Source organism: Adiantum capillus-veneris, chromosome 7 (genome assembly GCF_014529385.1).
Source record: "Adiantum capillus-veneris isolate H3 chromosome 7, ASM1452938v2, whole genome shotgun sequence".
NCBI classification, from domain to species: domain Eukaryota; kingdom Viridiplantae; phylum Streptophyta; class Polypodiopsida; order Polypodiales; family Pteridaceae; genus Adiantum; species Adiantum capillus-veneris.
This window is the reverse complement of record NC_140937.1, coordinates 68,499,277-68,523,098: the sequence shown is the minus strand read 5'-3', so window position 1 is coordinate 68,523,098 and position 23,822 is coordinate 68,499,277. Positions and strand designations below refer to the sequence as shown.

Sequence of the window (23,822 nt, the reverse complement as noted above, 5' to 3'; positions counted from 1 at the left end):
TCGAAGGAGCACTACTGGCTATGTGTTCACGGTTGGAGGCACAGCAGTAAGGTGGGCTTCAAAGCTGCAGAAAGTGGTTTCACTTTCTACCACAGAAGCAGAGTATGTAGCAATGACGGAGGCAAGCAAAGAAATTATGTGGCTTCACAGATTCTTAGAAGAGCTTGGATTCAAACAAGACAATTGTGTCTTGTACAGTCATAGCCAAAGCGCTATCCATCTTGCGAAGAACTCAGCCTTTCATTCAAGGACAAAGCACATTGAGGTGAGATATCACTTCATATGCACTCTTTTGGAAGAGGGACAACTAAAGCTAGGAAAGGTGCATACAAGTGAAAATCCTGCAGACATGTTTACAAAGGTGGTCCACAAGGAGAAGTTGAGCTTTTGCTCATCTGCAATCGGCATTCAAGGATAAGAAGCCAGAATGGAAAGCAGTCACAGGTTTGGTTTGGAGATCAGTCTCCAAGTGGGAGATTGTTAAGTATGGAGCCTGATTTACCCTTGTAATTTTCTGTGGTAAAAGCGCACATTTGTAAGGCCCCCATTATGAGGAGAAGCCATCGTGCGTGAAGGAAAATCACTCACCGGAAACCAAAATTTTCACGGACAAGAATCAGGGGCAACTTTAAAGGCCTTGGGGGCAGAGGCCCCCGAGATTTTTTTTCGCCCGAATATTCTTTTTCGCCGGAATATTATGGCCGGACGGCGGCCGAAAAGTGGTCGGAAAACAACCGGTCGGTTGGCCGATGGCCGGTGGTCGGAAGTCAATGGCCGGTGGCCGGTGGCCGAATTCAAAAGCGGACTTGTCTTCTCAAGGGTGGCCACACATGGGCGGATTGGAGGGTCCGATTTGGACTTATTCGCACAAGGGTGGCTACAGATGGCTGTCTCTCATTAGAGAGGGCAGCCCTTTTGGCCTATAAAAGGAGGCCATTTCTACACACATTTCATAGTGTGAAGTTGATGCAACAAGGTGAGTGTGAGGTGGTGAGAGTGAAGCAAGGCGGGAGCTCCATTAAGGGTATAATCCCTTTGTGAACTACTTCTTGTTTTGAAGTACTAAAGCCATTGAGTGGCTGCTTTCCCGTGGACGTAGCCCACATTGGGTGAACCACGTATATCGTGTGTACTCTCTCTCTCTCTCTCTCTCTCTCTCTCTCTCTCTCTCTCTCTCTCTCTCTCTCTCTCTCTCTCTCTCTCTCTACTCTATAATCTCGTGTATATAAATCTGTCTCTCTCCATTAAGTAATCTACTCAATTATCTATTTAGCTACGTCTTATTTCCTAACAGGGCCATGGACTGAAGGCTGCTAGTGAAGGAGGGTTCATCAAATCCTATAGTAAAGGAGGGCAGTTTCTATGCAACCCATCATTGTATAGTCTCTAAATGAAGCTAATCGCGTTGGCATCCTCATAACTTATATATTTTCAATGTATGTGTGGGTGTAATGTTTGCAAAGTGTAGCTGAGATGGGGATATCGGTGTGTGTAAATCTATAAGCTGAAAAGCGAATGAGTGTATGCCAGAGATTTGACATGGACTGGAGGGTTATTGGTTGTTGAAATGTCTGTGTGTGCATTTGACGTGGTGCTTTGAAGGGTTATAGATGAAAGCCATCATGGTATGCTTTGTAACCGAGTATGTATAGTCTAGGTTCGTTGGGTACGGGCATGAGCAATAGTCATTTGCAGATTGGGTCTCTGTGTGCATGTTAAATAGGGGATACGGGTGTTGTGTAATCACTGGGCTATAGAGAGGCATTCAGATTGTATGCTGGTGGTTTTCCCATTTCCCCCTTTCCAACGGCTTTTCGTGCCCCTTCCACGGGTGGATCCAATGGATTGTCTTCACGCTCAAGTTCACGAGCTCAAGGATGAGAACGCGGAACTCAAGGCACGTCTTGCATCCCTTGAGACGCGCCTCTCCTCCTTGGAGTCTCAAAAGCAAGCTGATAACAACCACCTTCTCGCCAAGGCAAAGGAAGTTGAGCACACCCTCACCACAAGCGTGACCAACCTTGCCACTCAAGTTCATGAAGCAACCCTCGCGGTCTCCTCCAAGGTAGAAGAGTGCATGCAAGAACATTGCCAAAGGGAAGGACTAGTACTCTCCATCCACATCGGTGGCTTGCCCTCTACTTGGAGGGGAGAGAACGACGACTACACCTCGACACTAGTCAAGCTCAACCAGGCCAATCACCCAATCAAGTTCAACCCCGACACGATTGGAAGCTTCACCATGACAACCGCACCAACCAAAGCATCTTGGTCTTTAAGACTAAAGAGGCGGGTATAGCACTTCTACAACAAGCACGACTTCTCAAGGGCACCAAAGTATGGATAAGTGAGGCCTTGACCCCCGCCCAACTCAAAGTCAAGAAGCAAGAACTCCAAAAGAATCAAGAAGCACGAGCAACTGGTAAAGGTGTTGTCTGTTGAAGTGGCAAGGCCATCATCGAGGAATTTTGGCCTCCAAAAACTTCCAAGCCATCTTCCCCTTCTCCCTCCCCTAACTGACATATGTCACAATTTTGTTGTATCCACATTAGTCATGATTTTCCATGTACCCTTCTAATAAGAGGTCCAGCTATGTATGTTTTCTTGGTCCCATAGGTCATATTTGAGGATGATAATAAAATCTCTCTCTCTCTCTCTCTCTCTCTCTCTCTCTCTCTCTCTCTCTCTCTCTCTCTCTCTCTCTCTCTCTCTCTCTCTCTCTCTCTCTCTCTATCTATCTATCTATCTATCTAAACTAGGGTTGTCAAAGTGTTGGCATAAAATGACATGTAGTGTGTAAACGTGATGATCATAGTCGTGTTCCTCTTCACCCCTCTACAAACATTTTAACATTTCGACAGGTGTGGGATCTCAGCAAGTTGAGGGAGTAAACATTTTTCAAATATACAAGTCTAGAGTAGCGGGTTTCTCTATCACAAGAAAAGAGCAGGGGTTGCAATTCTCTTTTTGATACTATAAAAATACCAATAGAGTGTGCTAGGAGGTATGGTATGTATACGACATAGATTTGAAGGATTTATGTCAAATACATGAAGTAGGTCTATTTCCAACGATTGCAAGCCATTTATTTATCAAGAAAGTCTTTTTTCATAGCAGTTCATTATTTTGCAAGTGTATATACTATAGTATAATGGCAAAATGAGACGATTTTCTAGTGTCAACACAAGTGCGCTCGCCTCTATCTCAATGAAGGCATTCTAGGAGGCTTTTAACTCTCTCTCTCTCTTGGTTGACATTCCCCTGTTTCAACCCTCTCTCTCTCTCTCTCTCTCTCTCTCTCTCTCTCTCTCTCACACACACACACACACACACACACACAAAAGCTTTTTGAATAAGCATGTCATCTATGAGGCATTGGCTCCTGATAGGCATTTGTTTTCACCCCAATGCCTCTCCTCTTCTCTCACTTCATCTTTATCATGGAGGGCTACTTCCATGCCATCATGGTTCAACCCTCCTACATTAGATTATGCACCATGCCTTCTTCATCTTGTTGTGCTTTGTACTGCCATAATATGCCCTTGACATTGGGGGGGTGGGGGGGGGGGGGGGGGGGGGGGGGAGAGAGAGAGAGAGAGAGAGAGAGAGAGAGAGAGAGAGAGAGAGAGAGAGAGAGAGTAGAGGTGGGAAACTACTTCAACAAGCCCTCCGTCATTTGTGCTAAATATGAAAACAACTAATTAAGGTCATACACGCACAACTTAATTAAGAAAAAAAAATGCGCACCTTATGAATACCATGTGTGTCATGGTGAGAGTGACTATCGCACACTTTTACTATATAAAAAAGATCTCTGCAATACACAACCAACTCGGTGGCCTCGTACAGCTGAGTGGCTGCCCTTTTGCTCTTCATCATCGTGTTGCATCCCCCCCCCCCCCCCGATACATGTTGAAGGCGACTTGCATGAGCTAGTTCTACACAAAGTGTATAGCGGGTGTCAACCATTTGGCATTTTAACCACCCTTACAATGCCAGCCTACCCATTAAGTGCCACGGGGTCCCAAAGCATGGGATCAATGGTCCCAATTGAAAGGCGAGATGGCGATCGATCTGGATCGTTGATCGATTAATTCTAAACTTGGGATCCCGAGTTTAGATATTAAAAAACTAATCTCGGGAGGTCAGCCCCGTGGCTTGTGGAGATCTAATTTTGGGATGCCTCGCTTCCCTAGCCAAGTTTTGAACCCTCACCATCAGCTTGAGGGGCACACGCCTTGACCAACATGCCCGCGTGCGTCTCGTTGAAATAGGTGTGATTTCACATCTATTTGAAAGTAAATTCGGGATCCCGACATAAAAACTAAACTCAGGATCCCGAGTTTAGTTTTTATGGACCCCACCATAAAAACTAAACTCGGGATCCCGAGTTTAGTTTTTACTCCTGAGGCAATGCCAGGGGAGAAGAAGTAGAAAAAGACAAGGATAAACCAGATCCAAAAGATCAATCATCAAACCACACGAGTAATTTGGATGTTCAGTGTGCACGTTGGCCTCTATGATGAGCATTGAGGGGGAGGTAGTTTGCCCCTTTACGCAAGCAAGGAAGGGATCAACGGATATTTCCAACGGAGGAGGAGAGAAAAATGGGAATTTATACTATTTGGAAACGTTCTGAACGTGAGGGAGGCGCCCCTCAGGACTAAGTGGCACGGGCATGGGAGGGTGGGATCTACGGCGGGGGCATTGTGGGCAGTAGATCATAGTGGCGGTGCCAAAAGCAAATTAGGGTATCCTAGATTACTTTTTATTATAAAAAGTAATCTAAGGTACCCTAATTTACTTTCGGTGCCCGCCCCTATTTACATGTTTTAAGTAAATTAGGGCCTCCACGTTTCACAACGCACACATGACGTAGTGGTTAGGGTAGGCGCCTCCCGTGCGTGAGGTCCTGGGTTCAAACCCGACACCCCAAAATGAGGGTACCATAGATTACTTCAAAAATACGAGTACCTTAGATTACTTTTACCATAAATTACAAAAGTAATCTAAGGTACCCGCATTTGGGATCTATGGCTCACAATGCCTCCGTCGTAGATCCCACCCTCCCATGCCCGTGCCACTTAGTCCTGAGGGGAGGTGCCATCTTTTCTTCACATTAATAGAGGATTCGAATCGCGGTTCCTGGCTAGGGGAGGACCCCGGGAAGCTGGGAGGCCATGAGAGTGTTGTGTGTGGCTGTCTCCGCCTGCGTTCTGACCCTCTATCTCTTCTTCGTCTTTTCGTAATAATTCTTCTCTGCTGACTCTGCTCTTTTCTTTTCTTTTTATATTGCTCTCTCTCTCTCTCTCTCTCTCTCTCTCTCTCTCTCTCTCTCTCTCTCTCTCTACAGAACCCCAATACTCCATTTTTCACGCTTTTTCCCGTCGCCCATTTCCGCTTTTCGCTTCACAGATAGGGTAGAGGAGCCAGTAGGGGGACGGGGTCCAGAAGATGGACAGAAGTTAGGACCATTCAAAGGCCCAAAAAGGTAATAGCTTGCATTATTAAAGGTACAGTTTACAACGTGGCATGATGAATGCAACACACGCTTGTCTGGACCCTAACTGGACCCCAGCTACACCTCCACTTGCGAAATCCTAGAGCACTACAACATGTTTATTGTTCCTCTTCTGGTACACAATCTTCCTTCATTGTGAGCGTGACCTTCCTTCATTGCGAGCGTGACCTGCACATGATAACACACCATAAACCTCAGTACTCATGACTAGGCAAACAGAAGCGTGAAAATTAACTAGCATGCGGCCCTGGCTATGAACAACCCATTATAACAACACGCATAACCAGCAAAAACAGAAAGGTTTCCCTATAATACACCCACTCATCTCTTCACACAACAAGCCTCTTTCCACACCAATCTACAACTAATGCAGCACAACAAGCCAATGCCCACGCTTTACTTCAACAACAGCTTTACTTCAACCAGAGAAAGCCTCCTTAAAGGTGCAAGAGAAACACCATGCTACAGTAAACCAAAAACAACCTGATGTCAAAACAGGACAACCAGATGTTATTTCTCAGAAATGGCGAGCAATGCCCCTTGCGAGTGCAAGGCCTGCCTAATCGAAAGACACCCACAACTAGAGGGTTTGCTATGCACAAGTCTCCTTCTTCATAAAAATGGTGGAAGGGTTTGCTGTTGTGGCAAGGTACACGTCCTGCCTGTTTTCACTTGCAAAATACCTAGAAAGAAAGCTTCCTTCATAAATCCCAAAGCTCCTTCCATATTCACTCCCCAAACTTCCACATTATTACAAAAGCGATTGCCTAGCCCGGAGAAGTCCATTCAACCCGCACCCAAGAAGAAGTTTTCAGTCAAAGACTATTCCCATCTCCTCGAAAGCTTCAAGGACTAAAATCTTCAATTGTAAGAGTTCTTTGCATCAAATCACTTGCTCCACCACTTTCTTTCAATGCATTAGCATATTCTGTGACTGTTTGCTACAAATACCATACATCTAATGGCTTTTTCATTTCAGGAACAGCATGGCAAAGAGAAGAGGTAGAGCACAAGCTAATAGAGGTGCAGCAGACAAGCCATCAAGGTCCACTGCACAAGGTATATGCACGAAGACACCATCTCATCCCATCAAAAAAATGAAGCGAACCAGCAAGTCTACAACTAGAAGTCCTCCACTTGTAGTGGTAGCCAAACCAACATTCCCTAAACCCAGGACTTCACCAATTGTTATGGACCCTCCAGATCACAACACTTGTGAAGGGTTTCCACCAGCAACAACAAAATCTCGCTTTCAACATACGCGGACAGAAGAAGACATGGCTAAAGCCCTTCAAGCACGGGAGAATGGCCTCTCCTTAGTCAAGTGCTCCATGCAATTTGGGATAAGCAAAACGGCAATTGCAAATTGGGAAGAAGGAAGAACTCTCAAGAAGAGAAAAGGACCACAAAAAATTTTGACAGAGGAAGAGGAGGTTGCTTTACTTCAGTGGATATTTGCGAAGTGCGATTCAGGTCATGGTGTCTCAGTGTTGGATGTTAAGTTGAAAGTGGCAGAAATTTGTCAAACAAGGTATACACTCTTTTCCAATGGAATCCCTGGCAAAAGTTGGTGGGCCGGCTTTCGAAAGCGGCATCCAAGTCTAGTTTTCCGTGTTGGAGAGAGCTTGGATCAGTCAAGGGCAACTCGCTTTCGACCCGACATTGTAAAGTCTTTGCATGACAAGCTTCGCTCATCATATCAAAAGCACAAGTATCCACCTTCTAACATATGGAATGCAAATGAAACCGGATTCCAAGGATCAAGAGACAAAGGTATGAAGATCCTAGCAAGAAAGGGGACTAAATCTGTGTATAATGTTACATGTGATTCACGTGAGTGGATGACAGTTTTATGTTGTGTGAACGCCGATGGGCATGCTATTCCATCATATTACATATTCAAAGGTAGCCGAATTTTGGGAAACTACATTCAAAATTGTGAAGAGGGAGCAGCAATGGCAATGCAAAAGAAGGCATGGATGACGAGTGAGTTGTTTCAAGCATGGATCGAGCACTTCGACAAAGCTATCACGGAGCTTGTCGGTAAGGAAAATCGGCATCTTCTAATTTTGGATGGCCATGGTAGTCATGTGTCCCTCAAGGTTGTTGCAAAGGCTCGTGATTCAAGTATAGATATTATTACCCTACGAGCACACACATCACACAAGCTTCAACCTTTGGATGTATCCGTATTCAAATCCTTGAAGACTCACTTTCGCAAAGAGCGGGACACTTGGCATCTGTGGACTCTTTCAAGGCAGGCAGGCAAGTTAGAGCTGGCCACAATTGTAGCAAAATCCATTCACTCTGCTTTAACAGAGGACAATATTAAAGCGGGTTTCAAAGAAACCGGGATTTGGCCATTTAACCCTGATGCAGTAAAATTTGACAACATGCCATGTAATCATATCAGCATTGTGGAGGATGCAGCAGCCGAAGAAGAAGAATTGTCACAGGTACCAAGCACACCTTTCCTACCAAGTGGTGAGGATGAAGCCATTCATACACTCAGCATGATGGCCTGGCAACTCTTAAACCAAGATACACTTCTTGAAAATACACCTACAGTCAATGGGGTCACATACACGCAACTGATGGAAGAAGATGATGATACATGCAAATTTTTTGACAGTACTGAACAGCAAGGAACATCTTTTAACCCAGCATGTGACTCTCTTCCTCCATCCCTTTCAACAACCAACCACTGCCACACTTTGACAAGAAGAGAAGCAAACATATCTCTCTTGCAACCCATTGTGAGAAACAACAACAATGAGAACACAAATCAGATTGGAAACTCTACCCTCAGCTTGCAATGAGACATATTTGGAAATGAGCACACAAATCTCAACATCAACCAGCAAAGCAATTCAGTTCAGCCTGCCAGCCTTGTCAACATTCTATGAGTGCCAATGATGGAAGTTTCTATACGGCAAGTAAATAGAGAGCCCTTTGTAGATTATACCGATAGTTTGATTCTTACTTCCAATCAGTATATTGAGAGCATGAAAGCCAAAACAGCAAAAAAGGATGAAATAGCAAAGGCAAGAGAGGAGAAGAAGGTGAATAAAGACAACACGCAGTTACAAATACAAGTTGAGAAAGAGGCAGCCAGACAACGGAAACTTCATACGCAACAAGGAAGAATTGGGAGGCACAACAAGAACTCTTTGAGAACAATCTACGCTCAATTCTTTGGGAGCAAGGTTCTACACAAGGGTTAATTCTCATGCCATTGCATCTAGATACACCATATCATGCCTATGCACGAAGGCAGCGGATGGAGAAGTTACGAAGAACACGACAAGATCTTCTTTCTTGATAGCGTAGATTTGTGGGTCACTTCCATTCATAGCAAATTATCATGTTTGGTAAATGTTTTGTCCCTTGTACTTCCCCCATTTCGACATGCATTTCTTTCCTCATATTTATCATTTAGGCAGCGTTGTACTAAGGTTTTGTCGACAGTCTCCCCAAACTTACCAAATATACTCCCCAAGCTACACCAATCTTACCTTTTATGTCTTAATCCACAAGCCTTTAATCTATTTTGGTCCCCCATTTCGACAAGCATTTCTTTCCTCATATTTATCATTTAGGCGGCGTTGTACTAAGGTTTTGTCGACAATCTCCCCAAACTTACCAAATATACTCCCCAAGCTACACCAATCTTACCTTTTATGTCTTAATCCACAAGCCTTTAATCTATTTTGGACACTCACGATTTTTGTCTTTGTGCATTTCAATTATTCTTTACTGCCTAACGACACAATCGATCAAATACATTATTCACAAGTAACATAGAAGGTCCACACAACCCCTAACATAGAAGGTAAGCAACCATTGAATTATACAAACTGCACTAAAATTAATCCTATGTTTTTATCAATTGACATATAAATTCAACACAAGCACTATCGTAGAATATCGACAACCCTTCCAATATGCAATATGCATCACGAAGACACCTCTATTTGCCCCTATCATGAATACTAAGTGAGCTTGGAAGCTCACAAATTTCCATGGCATATCTACATGTCGCAGGAGACCTTGATATCTAACTGCTGCCTGCTACCAAATTCACACCAAACAAACTCATCAGCAGGCAGTAAACAAGGGCAGAAGTTTGCATACTTAAAAACCCTTATATTTCGCAGATGTACAGGTGATACACCAACTCCTCCCTTCGCTGCAGGCCTCTCTTCAAGAACATCCTCGATGCTGAAAGCTCCATTGCTGATGTTCAACTTATCCTAAGTTCTCCCTCTTGCCGCAGCCAGGTGTGTGACCTCCTCGATATCATGCCTATCTCCTAGCTTGTTCTGTGACGAGGGCATTGCCACAATACAGAGCCAGACGGGGGCTGAGTGAAGGGCAAAGAAATGGTGGCAAGAAGGAGCAAAAGTGTTTGTACGCTTCGCAAGAAGCATAGCTGCATAGGGAGATGGAGATGGAGCTGCCCTCCTCTCAAAACGCCGTGCCTTCTGCTATCCACCGGGCATGCAAATCTCCTGCTCAATAAGCGGGACTGTCTTGCTGTTCAAGGGCATGTGATAGCATTTTTCAGCAGCAAGATGGTCGGATGCAGTGGCTCAGCCTGTCATAAAATCTAATATCTAACCAACCCAAATGATTTTCTCATATTAAATTGATCACTTAATGTGGGAGAATAAACGGGAATAAGTGTTAAGATATAGATATGTGCTTATAGATCTATCTCAACACGGGGCCAATGGTAAAGGGGCCCAAAAGGGAGATGGTCTATCAAAGAGCAAGGCTAACCAATGGAGCATAAGACCTTAGGGTTAGCTTCATTGAAGACCTCCAATAAATGTGTGTAAAAGTCCTTTGACCTTAGGTAAGCTAGGGCTGAGCTTGAGGTGGGAACCCGGCCCAAGCTCAAGGTGCTTGTCCTGCTTGAGGTGCTTGTCGTGCTTGAGGTGTTTGTCATGATTGAGGTGCTTGATTAAGATGCTTGAGGTGCTTGACTGGCTCCATGCTTGAGGTGCTTGACTTGCTGCATGATTAAGGTACTTGAGGTGCCTTGAGAAGCTTGCCTGAGATGCTTGTGGGAACACCCCCTAGTTCAAGTGCTTTGTCATGCTTGGTGAGTAAGGTGCTTGATCACCTAAAGTCAAAAGCATTCCTACAAGAGGGGGGGCGAGCCCTTTTCCTAGGGGCTAGAGAGAGAACACCCACTCACACACACAAGAGAAGCCCCAACTTGAAGACGCAGCAAGGACACATGTCAGGCCCCTACCCATGTTACCTTCATGTGTTGCTTGAAGCCTATTGGCTAAGCTTCAAAGGGGTCCAATGATAAATTACATGAATTATCTAATTGTTTTAGCATTTATCTAGCCCTCTCTCTCAAAAAGGAAAGGGGCACACTTGTCTCAAGGCTACCCCTACTGCTTGTAATGCCTCCTGCTCATGATTGGCTAGGCTTGGGAGGGTCCAATGAGCTTCAAGCATGAGCTACAAGCGGGGGTCGACCCAAGCTAGCTAGGGGCTTGCTTGAGGGGTATACTCACCCACACACACTCCCAATCACTCTCATTGTGTGCTATGCAAAGTGCAAGAGCTCCCTCTCCAAGCAAGTAGAGGTTGAGAGCCTATACCAACACTCTTGGCTATGGAGTGCAAATCCAACCAAGAGCCATGCTTCAATGCTTGAGCTTGTCATCTCCTTCTTCTTCATTACTATGCTATTATGTATGCTAGCAACAAGAGTATGATAAGTGAGGAACTAGTTCTTTCTCCTATGAAATGTTTCTTCTTCCTCTTCCCTACCCTCATTCCCTGCTAGCTCTCTCCACCTTCGAAGGTGTTTGAGGTCTTGGGACTGAGGCTTGGGACAATTAAAGCTTTCTTCAAGTTCATGTTATGCTATGATTGTGATGCATGAAGCTTTCCATCTTCATTGCATCACCTAGGTCACAAGGAACACAAAGAATGTATTGTAACAAGTCTCTCTTAATGGGAGAAATCATAATACAAATGCCTATTGGAGGGGGGACCGGCTCCACATAAATCCGGTCCTCAACTGTTGTCATGTTCTCTAAATTCTCTCTCTTGCAAAAGTATTGTTCATGCCAAGTTAACTAATTGCTATGATTATGTTGCTATCTTCAATTATGTCTACCCGCTATGCTCACAAAGTTATTTCTTGAAAGTATTCTCATTAATTTCCGCTATTCTCAAGTTGAATAGGCTAATTCCATTACATTGGTATCAGAGCATTTGGTTTCTCTTTTCTTGCTTAAGAAGAGAGGTCCTTAAGTAGCCTATAAATGGTTGATGTTGTTAATTATAATAGGGTAAGTGGAACTGGGATCTAATATCGTTTTTGTTAAGCCCACTATGTGGGGGATGGTGCACACCTCGGGAGATTTGGACTTAATAATGGAGTCTTTTTAGACTTGCCTACGGCTTTACCATTATTGAGCCATAAGAAGTCCGAAAGGAGCTAGCCCTTGGCAACTCTGCTATGTTAGACCTACTCCTCTACTCTCTATAATTAACCACTTTGAGCCGTGGGTGTAGATACTTAAGAGCCAATTTTCAAAGGCTAAGAGGAGTGGCAACTAAGGTTTTGAATTGCCAAAGCATACACTAAGTACATACATAAAATTTTGTTAACATGGCTAACAATAATCAAGAGAGTAGAATGAACATTGATAGCTTTGATTTTGCACATGAAGGTGCTAATGATGATGCTCCCATGTTTGTGAATTATCTTGTGACTAGGTTGCAACAAGCTATGGGCAACCCTACCTTGCAAGCCAAAGTTACTCAAAAACTTCGTGCCTATGGAATTTCCCTTCCTCTCCAAGAGGAGAGAGAGCTTAGGAGGCCTCTTGAAGAGACCCCCAAAAGAAGACTCTCTCCCATTCGAGAGGAGGAATCCAAAGAGAAAGAAAGCAATGAAAGTCTAAGTTCTTCTGAAGATGTGGCTCCACGAAGAAGGCGGTCTAGACGATCGCCTACTCCTCCCAAGAGGAAAAGAGCAACCCATAGTCCTTCTCCTCATCACTCTGAAAGGTAAGAGAGGAAACAAAGGAAGAAAAGGGCTAGGAAGAGGTCACCCTCTTCTCCTTCTTCTTCACCTTCCTCCTCTTCCGATGAAAGTTATGGCTATTCTCCTAGAGAATACAAGAGGGGAGGACATCGCAAATCATTTCCTGCATGGCGAAGGTCACAAAAGCTAAAGAAGTTCAAGGAGGGAGGAAAGAGTATCTCTTTTCTCACCTACGATGGCACCTTTGGTGCTACCAACAAAGTCTTGGCCTTCATCCAGCAATTTGACGCGGCCTTTGGGGACGAGGGCTTCACAGAGTCCTCCAAGCTACGTCATGTAGCTATGCACTTCCAAAAATCAGCTCGTCAATGGTGGGCTAGCCTTCGTGGCAATGGAGAAGCCCCAAAGACATGGAAAACTCTACAAATTTCCATCATGAAGCAATTTCTGCCAAGCGATACTAAAGATAAAGTTCTTACCGAATGGCGCGGCTTGAAGCTTCTCTCTCATGAGTCTATCAACAAGTATGTAGACAAGTTTTGGGATTTACATCTCAAAGCTACTGTCTTTCAAAAGATAGACTTTGCCGAGCAAAGACAGCAATTCTGTGCGGGATTACCTGAAGAGATGGCCGAATACATCAACTCTCAACGGCCCGGTACCATTACCGAAGTAATCCACCACACCATGATTGCTTCACGCATCAATTTCCATCAAGGGGCTAGACGTAATGTCAAGCCTATGGAAAACAAAGATAAAAATGATGCAAAGGGGAAATCCAATGCTCAAAATAATTCCCAAGGCACTTCCAACAACAACAACAACAACAACAACAACAATTGGTCCAAGGAGAAGGGAGTTTACAAAGGTAAAAACAAACTCTCTCCTGAAGAGCTTGAAGCTTTTCGCAAGGACCATAAGTGTTTCAAGTGTGGAGAGCAAGGACATGGCTATCGTTCTTGCCCCAAGAAGAATACTCGCAATGAGACTCCTAGAGCTTCCACCATTGAAGCTCCAAAAGAGGATGCTCATTGCAAAGGATCATCACTCTCCTATGCTTGGGGAAAGGTAAGAGAGCATGATGCCTTCATCTTGTTTGACCCTGGCTCTACTCTTAACTTCATATCAATAGAGTTGGCCACCAAGTTGGGCATTCAAGCTTTTGAGATGGGAGATATAGTAGTCGCTGATGCAGCTTTCAAGGGACAACAAGCCTCTGTTACTCCCTTGATTGGGAAGTTGAGGCTTCATGTCCAAAGCTATGTCGACAAAGAAGACTTATTCATCTCTCCTCTCCAACATCAGGATGTTATCCTAGGGGCACCATGGTTTGATCGCATGGCTGCCAACATGAAGTTCCCTGAAAGGAGAATTTACTTCACTTACAGGGGAAAGAACATGTATATAGATGCTAGTGAGCGTGGTCACACTATTCCACTTGTAAATCCTCTTTCTTTTGATAAGTCAATGAAGAGCTCAGTTTCTGCGTACATGATTTTTGTCAAAGAGTCTCCAAAAGATACTAATGTTTCATCAAATGTAAATGATAGGAATCAAGAAGAGTTAGACTTGTCTAATTTTCTAAAAGGATTCCAAGATGTGTTCATCGATGATATCCCTATGGACTTACCTCCAAAACGAGGGGATGATGACCATCGTATTGAGCTCCTTCCTGGAAGCTCACCACCTAACAAGCCTCCTTATCGAGTCTCACAAGCTCAACAAGAGGAGATCATGAGGGAAGTACAAGAACTGGTAGACAAAGGGATGGTGAGGCCTAGTTCCTCTCCCTTTTGTTCTCCAGTCCTTTTAGTGCAAAAGAAAGATGGTACATACCGTATGTGTGTGGACTATCGAGCACTAAACCATATCACTATCAAAAACAGATTTCCCGTACCTCGGGTAGAAGATCTGTTTGATAAGCTACAAGGCTCTACCTACTTCAGTAGGATTGACCTTAAGAGTGGCTATCATCAAATAAGGATAGTGGATGAAGATATCTTAAAGACCGCGTTTCGCACAACGTTTGGTCTTTATGAATATCTAGTCATGCCTTTTGGCTTGACTAATGCACCAGCTACAATCAATCATTTGATGGAGAAAATTTTTAGACCATATCAAAAATTCACTGGAGTGTTCTTTGATGATATCATCATCTACTCCAAGTCTTTGGAGGAACATAAGCAGCATCTCCAAGTGATTTTTCAAGCATTGAGGGAGAACAAGCTTTATCTCAACCAAAAGAAAAGCGAATTCTTCCTTCAAGAGATTCAATACTTAGGTCATATTATCTCTAAAGATGGTATCCAAATGGATCCATCAAAGTTAGAAGTAATAAAAGCATGGCCTAACCCAAGAAATCTACATGAGCTAAGAAGCTTTATTGGTATGTGTGCATACTATAGACGCTTCATAGCAAAATTCTCTCAAGTAGCAGGACCACTACACGACTTAACTAAGAAGAACGTTAAGTTTGTATGGATTGCTAAGGAGCAAAATGCTTTTGAAAAACTCAAAGAGAAGCTTACTTCCCAACCAGTCCTCGTGCTTCCGGATCTCTCAAAGCCATTTGAGGTCCAATGTGATGCTTGTGGTGATTGCCTTGGAGCGGTTTTGCTTCAAGAAGGGCATGCCATAGCATATGAGAGCCGAAGGCTCAATGGTGATGAATGAGTCTTGGGCATTTATGAGAAAGAGCTTTTAGCTGTTCTACATGCCCTAGACACATGGAAGCACTACTTATTGGGGACTCCATTTATCCTATGAACCGACCGCCAAAGTCTCAAGTATTTCATGACGCAAACCAAGCTTTCCGACAAACAAATGAGGTGGGCAAATTTTCTTTCGCAATTTAATTTCCATATTGCTCACATAGCTGGTAAGCACAATCAAGTTGCCGATGCACTTTCACGACGACCAAAAGTTAATGCGGTGTCTGTAGCTACTCACAATGATCTATCCTCTATGATAGATGAGTATGCTACTGACCCTGACTTTAGAGACATAATGTCAGCCCTTGCTTTGGGGAAGAAAGAGGAACCATTCACCTTGCAGGATGGTTATCTTCTCCACGGAAATAGGCTATGTGTTACTCATTCCCTTCGTGAGAAGGTTATGTATGAATCCCATGCTCCTCCATATGCAGGGCATAGAGGTATTCAACCTACTCTCCGAGGAGTAGAGACGTATTTCTATTGGCCTACCATGAAAGTGGACAGACAAGAGTATGTTTCAAAATGTGTAGTATGCCAAAAGACCAAGTATGATAGAGGGAAGCAACCTGGATTACTCCAGCCATTGCCTATTCCAAATTCACCATGGGAGAGTATATCCATGGATTTCATCTTTGGATTGCCCAAGTCTATCCATGGGAATATAAGAATATGGACAATAGTCGACAGGTTTAGCAAGCAAGCACATTTCATTCCTGTCAAAAAGACTATTAAGGCACACCAAATGCCAACTCTCTTCATATCTCAGATTTTCAAGCACCATGGATTACCCACATCCATCGTGTCAGATAGAGATCCTAGAATGACCAGTAATTTCTGGAAAGGTCTCTTTGAAAATCTAGGAACAAGATTGAATTTCTCTTCGGCCTATCACCCACAAACGGATGGCCAAAGTGAGATAGCCAATCTTACGATACTCGATCTACTCAAAACTTATGTTACCGAAGTAGATCAACGCTCACAATGGGAAAAGTATTTATCGCCAGTAGAGTATGCCTACAATAATACTGTACATACTTCTACGGGGAAAGCACCTTTCGAGATCATAGAGGGAAGACCTAAAAGTCCCTTGCTACTGAAAGTACATGGGAAGATCTTCGCCGCCGATGAGTATAGCCGTGACCTACAAGAATCTTTTCAAAAGATTAGGGAGGCTATAGCCATCTCTCAACAAAGGCAAAAAGCTGCTGCTGATAAGCACAGAAGAGCCTTAATGTTCAAAGAAAATGATTGGGTCTTACTCAAGTTTCCTATGGCTCGATTAAGGCAAACGACGGGCAAAAATCCTACGGGCCATCAAAAGTATTATGCTAAACTAGCAAAAAGATACTATGGTCCTTTCCAAATCTTGAAGCCTATCAATGAGACGGCTTATCAACTCAAGTTGCCCAACCATTGGCTTATACACAATGCCTTTCATGTAAGCTTACTTAAGCCCTACAAAGGAGAGCCACCAATTGAACCAATTATTGAAGACCCTCCCGAAGTCGAAGACCAAGAAGAGGTGCTACAACCCGAAGCTGTCCTTCGGCATGAAGACAAGGTACTACGACATGGTAAGATAATACGACGGTATCTTATTAAGTTCAAAAATTATCCTTTTGAAGATGCTAAATGGATGCAAGGAGTACAACTTAAGGATAGTATGAACCTTGTCAATGCTTACAATGCTACATTAGAGTAAGCAAATGTACAAATTTCTTTTAAATGACTCATGTTTTTGTCTTATATGACTAGTCCTCTTTTTAATTGTGCACAAATTTAACTAGTATGCATGCTTAGAATCATGTTTGTGATGACGACGTCTCTCAAACACCAAGTAGAATTTGTCACTCTACTTTGGGAGAATGAAATGGACTAAAGAGCAGACATGCTTGCGGCAGCTATGTCTCCCAAGCACCAAATGGATTAGTCATCCATCTTGGAAAGATGTCGTAGGGTAAAAAGGGATCCTTTACCCGCTAAGTACGATTGACTAATGACTAAGACTTTATCTCTTCTACCTCATAGTCGAGGATGACTATGATTTCAAGAGAGAGGTAATGTCATAAAATCTAATATCTAACCAACCCAAATGATTTTTTCATATTAAATTGATCACTTAATGTGGGAGAATAAACGGGAACAAGTGTTAAGATATAGATATGTGCTTATAGATCTATCTTAACATGGGGCCAATGGTAAAGGGGCCCAAAAGGGAGATGGTCTATCAAAGAGCAAGGCTAACCAATGGAGCATAAGACCTTAGGGTTAGCTTCATTGAAGACCTCCAATAAATGTGTGTAAAAGTCCTTTGACCTTAGGTAAGCTAGGGCTGAGCTTGAGGTGGGAACCTGGCCCAAGCTCGAGGTGCTTGTCCTGCTTGAGGTGCTTGTCGTGCTTGAGGTGTTTGTCATGATTGAGGTGCTTGATTAAGATGCTTGAGGTGCTTGACTGGCTCCATGCTTGAGGTGCTTGACTTGCTGCATGATTAAGGTACTTGAGGTGCCTTGAGAAGCTTGCCTGAGATGCTTGTGGGAACACCCCCTAGTTCAAGTGCTTTGTCATGCTTGGTGAGTAAGATGCTTGATCACCTAAAGTCAAAAGCATTCCTACAAGAGGGGGGGGCGAACCCTTTTCCTAGGGGCTAGAGAGAGAACACCCACTCACACACACAAGAGAAGCCCCAACTTGAAGACGCAGCAAGGACACATGTCAAGCCCCTACCCATGTTACCTTCATGTGTTGCTTGAAGCCTATTGGCTAAGCTTCAAAGGGGTCCAATGATAAATTACATGAATTATCTAATTGTTTTAGCATTTATCTAGCCCTCTCTCTCAAAAAGGAAAGGGGCACACTTGTCTCAAGGCTACCCCTACTGCTTGTAATGCCTCCTGCACATGATTGGCTAGGCCTGGGAGGGTCCAATGAGCTTCAAGCATGAGCTACAAGGGGGGGTCGACCCAAGCTAGCTAGGGGCTTGCTTGAGGGGTATACTCACCCACACACACTCCCAATCACTCTCATTGTGTGCTATGCAAAGTGCAAGAGCTCCCTCTCCAAGCAAGTAGAGGTTGAGAGCCTATACCAACACTCTTGGCTATGGAGTGCAAATCCAACCAAGAGCCATGCTTCAATGCTTGAGCTTGTCATCTCCTTCTTCTTCATTACTATGCTATTATCTATGCTAGCAACAAGAGTATGATAAGTGAGGAACTAGTTCTTTCTCCTATGAAATGTTTCTTCTTCCTCTTCCCTACCCTCATTCCCTGCTAGCTCTCTCCACCTTCGAAGGTGTTTGAGGTCTTGGGACTGAGGCTTGGGACAATTAAAGCTTTCTTCAAGTTCATGTTATGCTATGATTGTGATGCATGAAGCTTTCCATCTTCATTGCATCACCTAGGTCACAAGGAACACAAAGAATGTATTGTAACAAGTCTCTCTTAATGGGAGAAATCATAATACAAATGCCTATTGGAGGGGGGACCGGCTCCACATAAATCCGGTACTCAACTGTTGTCATGTTCTCTAAATTCTCTCTCTTGCAAAAGTATTGTTCATGCCAAGTTAACTAATTGCTATGATTATGTTGCTATCTTCAATTATGTCTACCCGCTATGCTCACAAAGTTATTTCTTGAAAGTATTCTCATTAATTTCCGCTATTCTCAAGTTGAATAGGCTAATTCCATTACATAGCCCTTGAGCAGAACGGGGTTGGGAGCATGCACCCGTGCAGAGCAGAAAGGGGTTGGGAGAATGCACTCTGCAGAGCAGCTCACGACTGTGGGGGTGGAGGCTTCAGTCCTTGAGCAGAACGGGGTTGGGAGCATGCACCCGTGCAGAGCAGAAAGGGGTTGGGAGAATACGCTCTGCAGAGCAGCTCGCGACTGTGGGTGGAGGCTTCATGATGCGAGTGTTGAAGCTGATGCGAGGTCGCTTGCCCTGCTGGTGCAGTTAAAATGTGGAGTCTTGGGAGTCCACGTGTTGGACTGCGCATGGCATCTCATAGGTTGGCTTAGCATTAACTTTAGGCGAGTGGTCGTCCCATCATTGGAGACCTAGTACCTCACCAGCAAAGCTGTTGATGACACGTTTTGGGGTAGATAGGTTTTCTCATTGGATGCTCTTTTTGATACACACAAAATAGTATATCTCTTTAAAATCTGACCTGGGCTACCCTCGTCACTATATGGCACGGCTCTGGCCAGGGGGGATCTAGGGCCCGAATTTGGGGCCACGAGGCGGCTTTAATCTCGGCCGTCGAATCACGCAGTGAACTAAGGGTGAACTAGGGGTGAACTTGGGGCAAAAATGGCACCCCAAGTTCACTCCTAATTCACCCCCCTAGTTCACCCCTAATTCACCCGCCTCGCGAGGTGTGGGTCGAACCTGGGACGTCTCGGTTGCCACCCGAATGCCCTACCACCACGCTAGCGCGCGTCGATGTCCATGTTGGCATGGCACATGATCATACCCTAGTTTAGGCGCCCCTAGTTCACCCCCAGTTAACCCACCCCTAGCTTACCCGCCCCTAGTCACCCCTAGTTCACTTTGTGATCCGACGACGGAAATTAAAGCCGCCTCATGCCCCAAATTTGGGCCCTAGATCCCCTCTAGCCCAGAGCCGTGCCATATAGTGACGAGGCTGGGCTACTTCAAGTGGTATATTCCACTGCCACGTGCTCCAGCAGACCTTGCCGATCTGGCCGGTACGTCCCCACTCAAAAATTCAACTGATTCATTGAATAAAATTCCCTCCCAAGTTACCCATCCCCCTACTGGCTCCTCTACCCTAGTGGGGCGTGATATTTTACCCTTTCCTCTTTCCAGGTGCCCGGTCGTGCAGGAATTGCATTATATATTTTCTTCGCATCGGCCGCTCTTGAGGAAGCAGATTGCAGGTTTATGGTGTTCTTCCTTTCCAAGCTTATATCTTGCGCGTGTAAATTAAGCTTTTCCTGTTGATAGTGGCTGTTGGGCGATTTCTTGTTAATGAATGAGAGCGCTTTACCCTGCATTTTTTGCCTGCTCTGCTTCTTTGCATTGTAAGCTCTTTGCTTGCAGCGTATGCGAAGGCTACCTGCTGGTGGGTAGCCAGGGTTTGGCGCAGATCGGCATCATCAACAACTGTTCAACCAGCAGAACTCTCACATGATGCCGTGCTTCCTCACGTGGGAGAAATGCTTTCTCGTCGACAACAAAGGCCTCTGCTTCACAATGTCCTCTGTCCCTTGGGCTCTTAGAATTTGAATCTCAACAGGCATGTCATATCCACTCGCTGAGCTACCCAAGCTGTCGTAGACATCTCACAAAATCTCCCCTTTGAATTCCAGTGCAGCAGCAAAGAACCTCTCTCTATCTTTCTCCTGTTGAAAAGCATGGAGAACCTGAAGCTCACCCGCATTCCACCTGGCCTCAGGCTTTTCCCGACAATTCAAAGTACAGAGTCCCGAGTTTCTATACAGAGCCTCTGTTTTGCTCCTGACGTTCTTCGCATATGCCCTTCTACATGCGTCCAGAAAACCCCCGAGTGTTGCCAAAAATGTCCTTGCCTCCAGTGATTCGTTGCATATGCCAGTGTACATAACAAACAGCTCCATGTCTCTCACATGGCCTTTGAACATGATGTATCAAAGAAGACTTCCATTGAATCTTACCCAAAACAGACCTTCTTTGAAAAGTGCATGGGCTCCTTTCGATGGCACGTCCGGGACTGCTCTATTAGGAGATGTAGATGTTGCCTTTCTGGCTTCATATTCTATTGGAATGTATATAGCAGGGCACCTTGGTGACCTCCTTGATCTCCGTTGGTTTCTTTCGGGTGGAATGGTGGGCAGCGGCATGATTGTATGTCTTTTCGGATTGGCGTACTGGTGGAATGTACACTGGCTTGGCTATTTTTTTATTGTACATATTCTTGGCGGCTTCGTGCAGGCCACTGGGTGGCCCTCTGTTGTCTCAATCATTGGAAACTGGTTTGGGAAGAGCAAGAGGGGGCTTATAATGGGTGTATGGAATGCACACACATCGATTGGAAACATATGGGGGACTTTGATGGCTTCTTCTGTTCTAAAGTATGGATGGGGATGGTCTTTCATAGTCCCGGGGTGTGCGTTGATTGCTGGGGGCATTGTTATGTTCTTGTTTTTGGTGGTGGATCCAAAAATCGTTGGTTTAGCCTCGCCATACGACATCGTGCAAGGGTATGCGTCAAGTAGTGATGGCGATGAAGAGAGGGGCCACCCGGAGTCCAAGGAGGTTAAGACTGAAGCAAAGTTGGATTGGAAAAAGCAACCCCTGTTGGGAAAGGGTGGCAAGTCACTTCAAAATTATGAAGAGGATTCTGAGCACTCTCCCGTGGGTTTCTTCTATACCCAGAGTTGCTCAATTTGCATTCAGTCTTTTCTTTGCAAAGCTGGTGGCATACACATTCCTCTATTGGTTGCCATACTACATCAAACACACAGGTATGCTACTCTTAGAAAATAATTGGCCCATTTGCTCGTTCCTAATGCAACTAGTTCAAGGCTTAAAAGAGGTTAAAAAGTCGAGAAATGAAGGTGTGCACATTTTAGCATAGATACACATATACTCATACATACATGTATGTATGTATGTATGTATGCATATATGTACACATACATACATATGTATTTATGTATGCATGTGTGTGTGTGTGTGTGTGCACGTGCGTACGTGTGAGTGCATTACTTGTATATTAAATATTAATGTATTTGCGCATTACATCTGCGCAGAGATAAATGGGGAATACCTCTCGGACACTACAGCAGGAAATCTCTCAACTGTTTTCGATGTGGGTGGAACGCTTGGTGGCATTCTAGCTGGCTATATTTCGGATAAGTTGAATACAAGGGCCATTGTAGCTGCATCTTTCACATATGCCGGACTCCCCATGCTCTTACTGTACTGCATGTATGGAGGTGAGATGTTTTGGCTTAATGCCTTACTTCTGTTCCTCGCTGGCATATGTGTGAACGGGCCCTACGCTTTGATAACTACGGCTGTTGCCGCAGATCTTGGTACTCATGAGTCTCTGAAAGGTAGCTCCAAAGCTCTTGCAACGGTCACTGCTATCATAGATGGGACCGGATCCGTAGGTGCTGCGGTTGGCCCTCTTATCACTGGTTACATCTCTAAAACAGGATGGAACTCTGTTTTCATCATGTTGATACTTTCGGCCACGAGCTCTGGCTTGCTTATTACAGGGCTAGTCATTGAAGAATTGAAAGAGCTTTCAGTAAATTGGAGATTTACTGTTTTTGGGCAAAAAGAGTTAGAATGATCATTGGAAGGATATGTAAAGTGGGTTTTGGACCAGCTGGGAGGGCAGAGTTTCATTGTGCAAAGCAAGATGTGAAGGTTACTTCGTCGGAAGGCGACCAAAACTCGATGGGAGACATCACTGGCAAACGAGGGTATGTGCCAATTGGCTAAAAGAGCACTTTTCTCCATCACATAAAGGCTGGGGACAACCGATACGTAGCAACCAGTGGTAATGATAGAATGCCCGGTACTGGTTCTTCACTTGGCTGGAAAAGTATGTGTCAAAAGCTTGCCCCCTCAGTTGAAACAGGGTGACAATGCATTGTCTTTTGTTTCAAATAGAAGGTCATTAGATCTATTGTACTTTTACACATTCAACCTGACTATAGGCATCTGTCACGTCCTTTTGTAAGATAAACTGATTTGAGTCATGCAAGCAATGGCACCCATTGCACGGGAATAATTGTTAGATTTGAGAGGACATATGTGCCATAGCAAAACAATGAGGGTTGGTGGTGTCTCTCCCCATCTTCTAGTGTGCTGATTTTGACTAACAAAGCAATGCTGATCACTAAGGATATGTCAAAAGTCTCCCCAACAACAGAAAATGTGGACCCATCTTGATGTGTATTCATAGTGTGTAAGCATATAAGTACTACCAGCAAGTATGTGAACCTGTTACCAGCAGCAAGTATGTGAATTTTCATGGCAAAGACATTTGTGTGTTTTGTCATTCTGTCTCTGATCATACTATGTGCATTTTGCACATAATTTCACCATGAACATGTTTTGCAAATGACTAGCTCTAGGTTTGTGTTTAAGCCACTTGATTGGCTTGGCACCTCATTCTATAGAATTTGCTTTAAGACTATCTATTTTTTATGAAACTATTCATGTAGGATATTACTAATGGCTTCAAAAAAATTAAAAGGTATTCCTAATTCAAAGATTCCCTCAACAACAAGAGTAATGGGTTAGTCTATAGCTTGTAGCCATGAGCAATGACAAAGCATGTAGATCTGCAACAGTGTTAGCTATAAAAGATAGATGTAACATTGTGAGAGAGAGAGGATACTTTGAAGAGAAGAAAACGTTAAAGAAAAAATAAAAGACAAGAGAAACACTTATTTATATAAACACAAAAGGTCTTTTGACTTTCCACTTTCATGTGTGTTGATTTTTCACTTTCATTTTTTTTTCATTTTTTAAACTCACCCTTCATTTATGCACTGAATATGTTTTGAGAAAATTTTTATTTTTTTGAGATTGAGGAGACGTAATGA

The 23,822-nt window shown here is 44.0% G+C and overlaps 1 pseudogene across 1 annotated transcript; it reads left to right on the top strand.

Annotated features, from left to right (window-relative positions):
• The first annotated feature begins 20,074 nt into the window (after positions 1 to 20,074).
• On the top strand, positions 20,075 to 23,252 carry LOC147454008 (putative glycerol-3-phosphate transporter 5; annotated as a pseudogene). The gene is made up of 2 exons (XR_015188582.1): positions 20,075 to 21,722; positions 22,011 to 23,252. The product of XR_015188582.1 is annotated as a putative glycerol-3-phosphate transporter 5 (transcript).
• Positions 23,253 to 23,822: the final 570 nt, after the last annotated feature.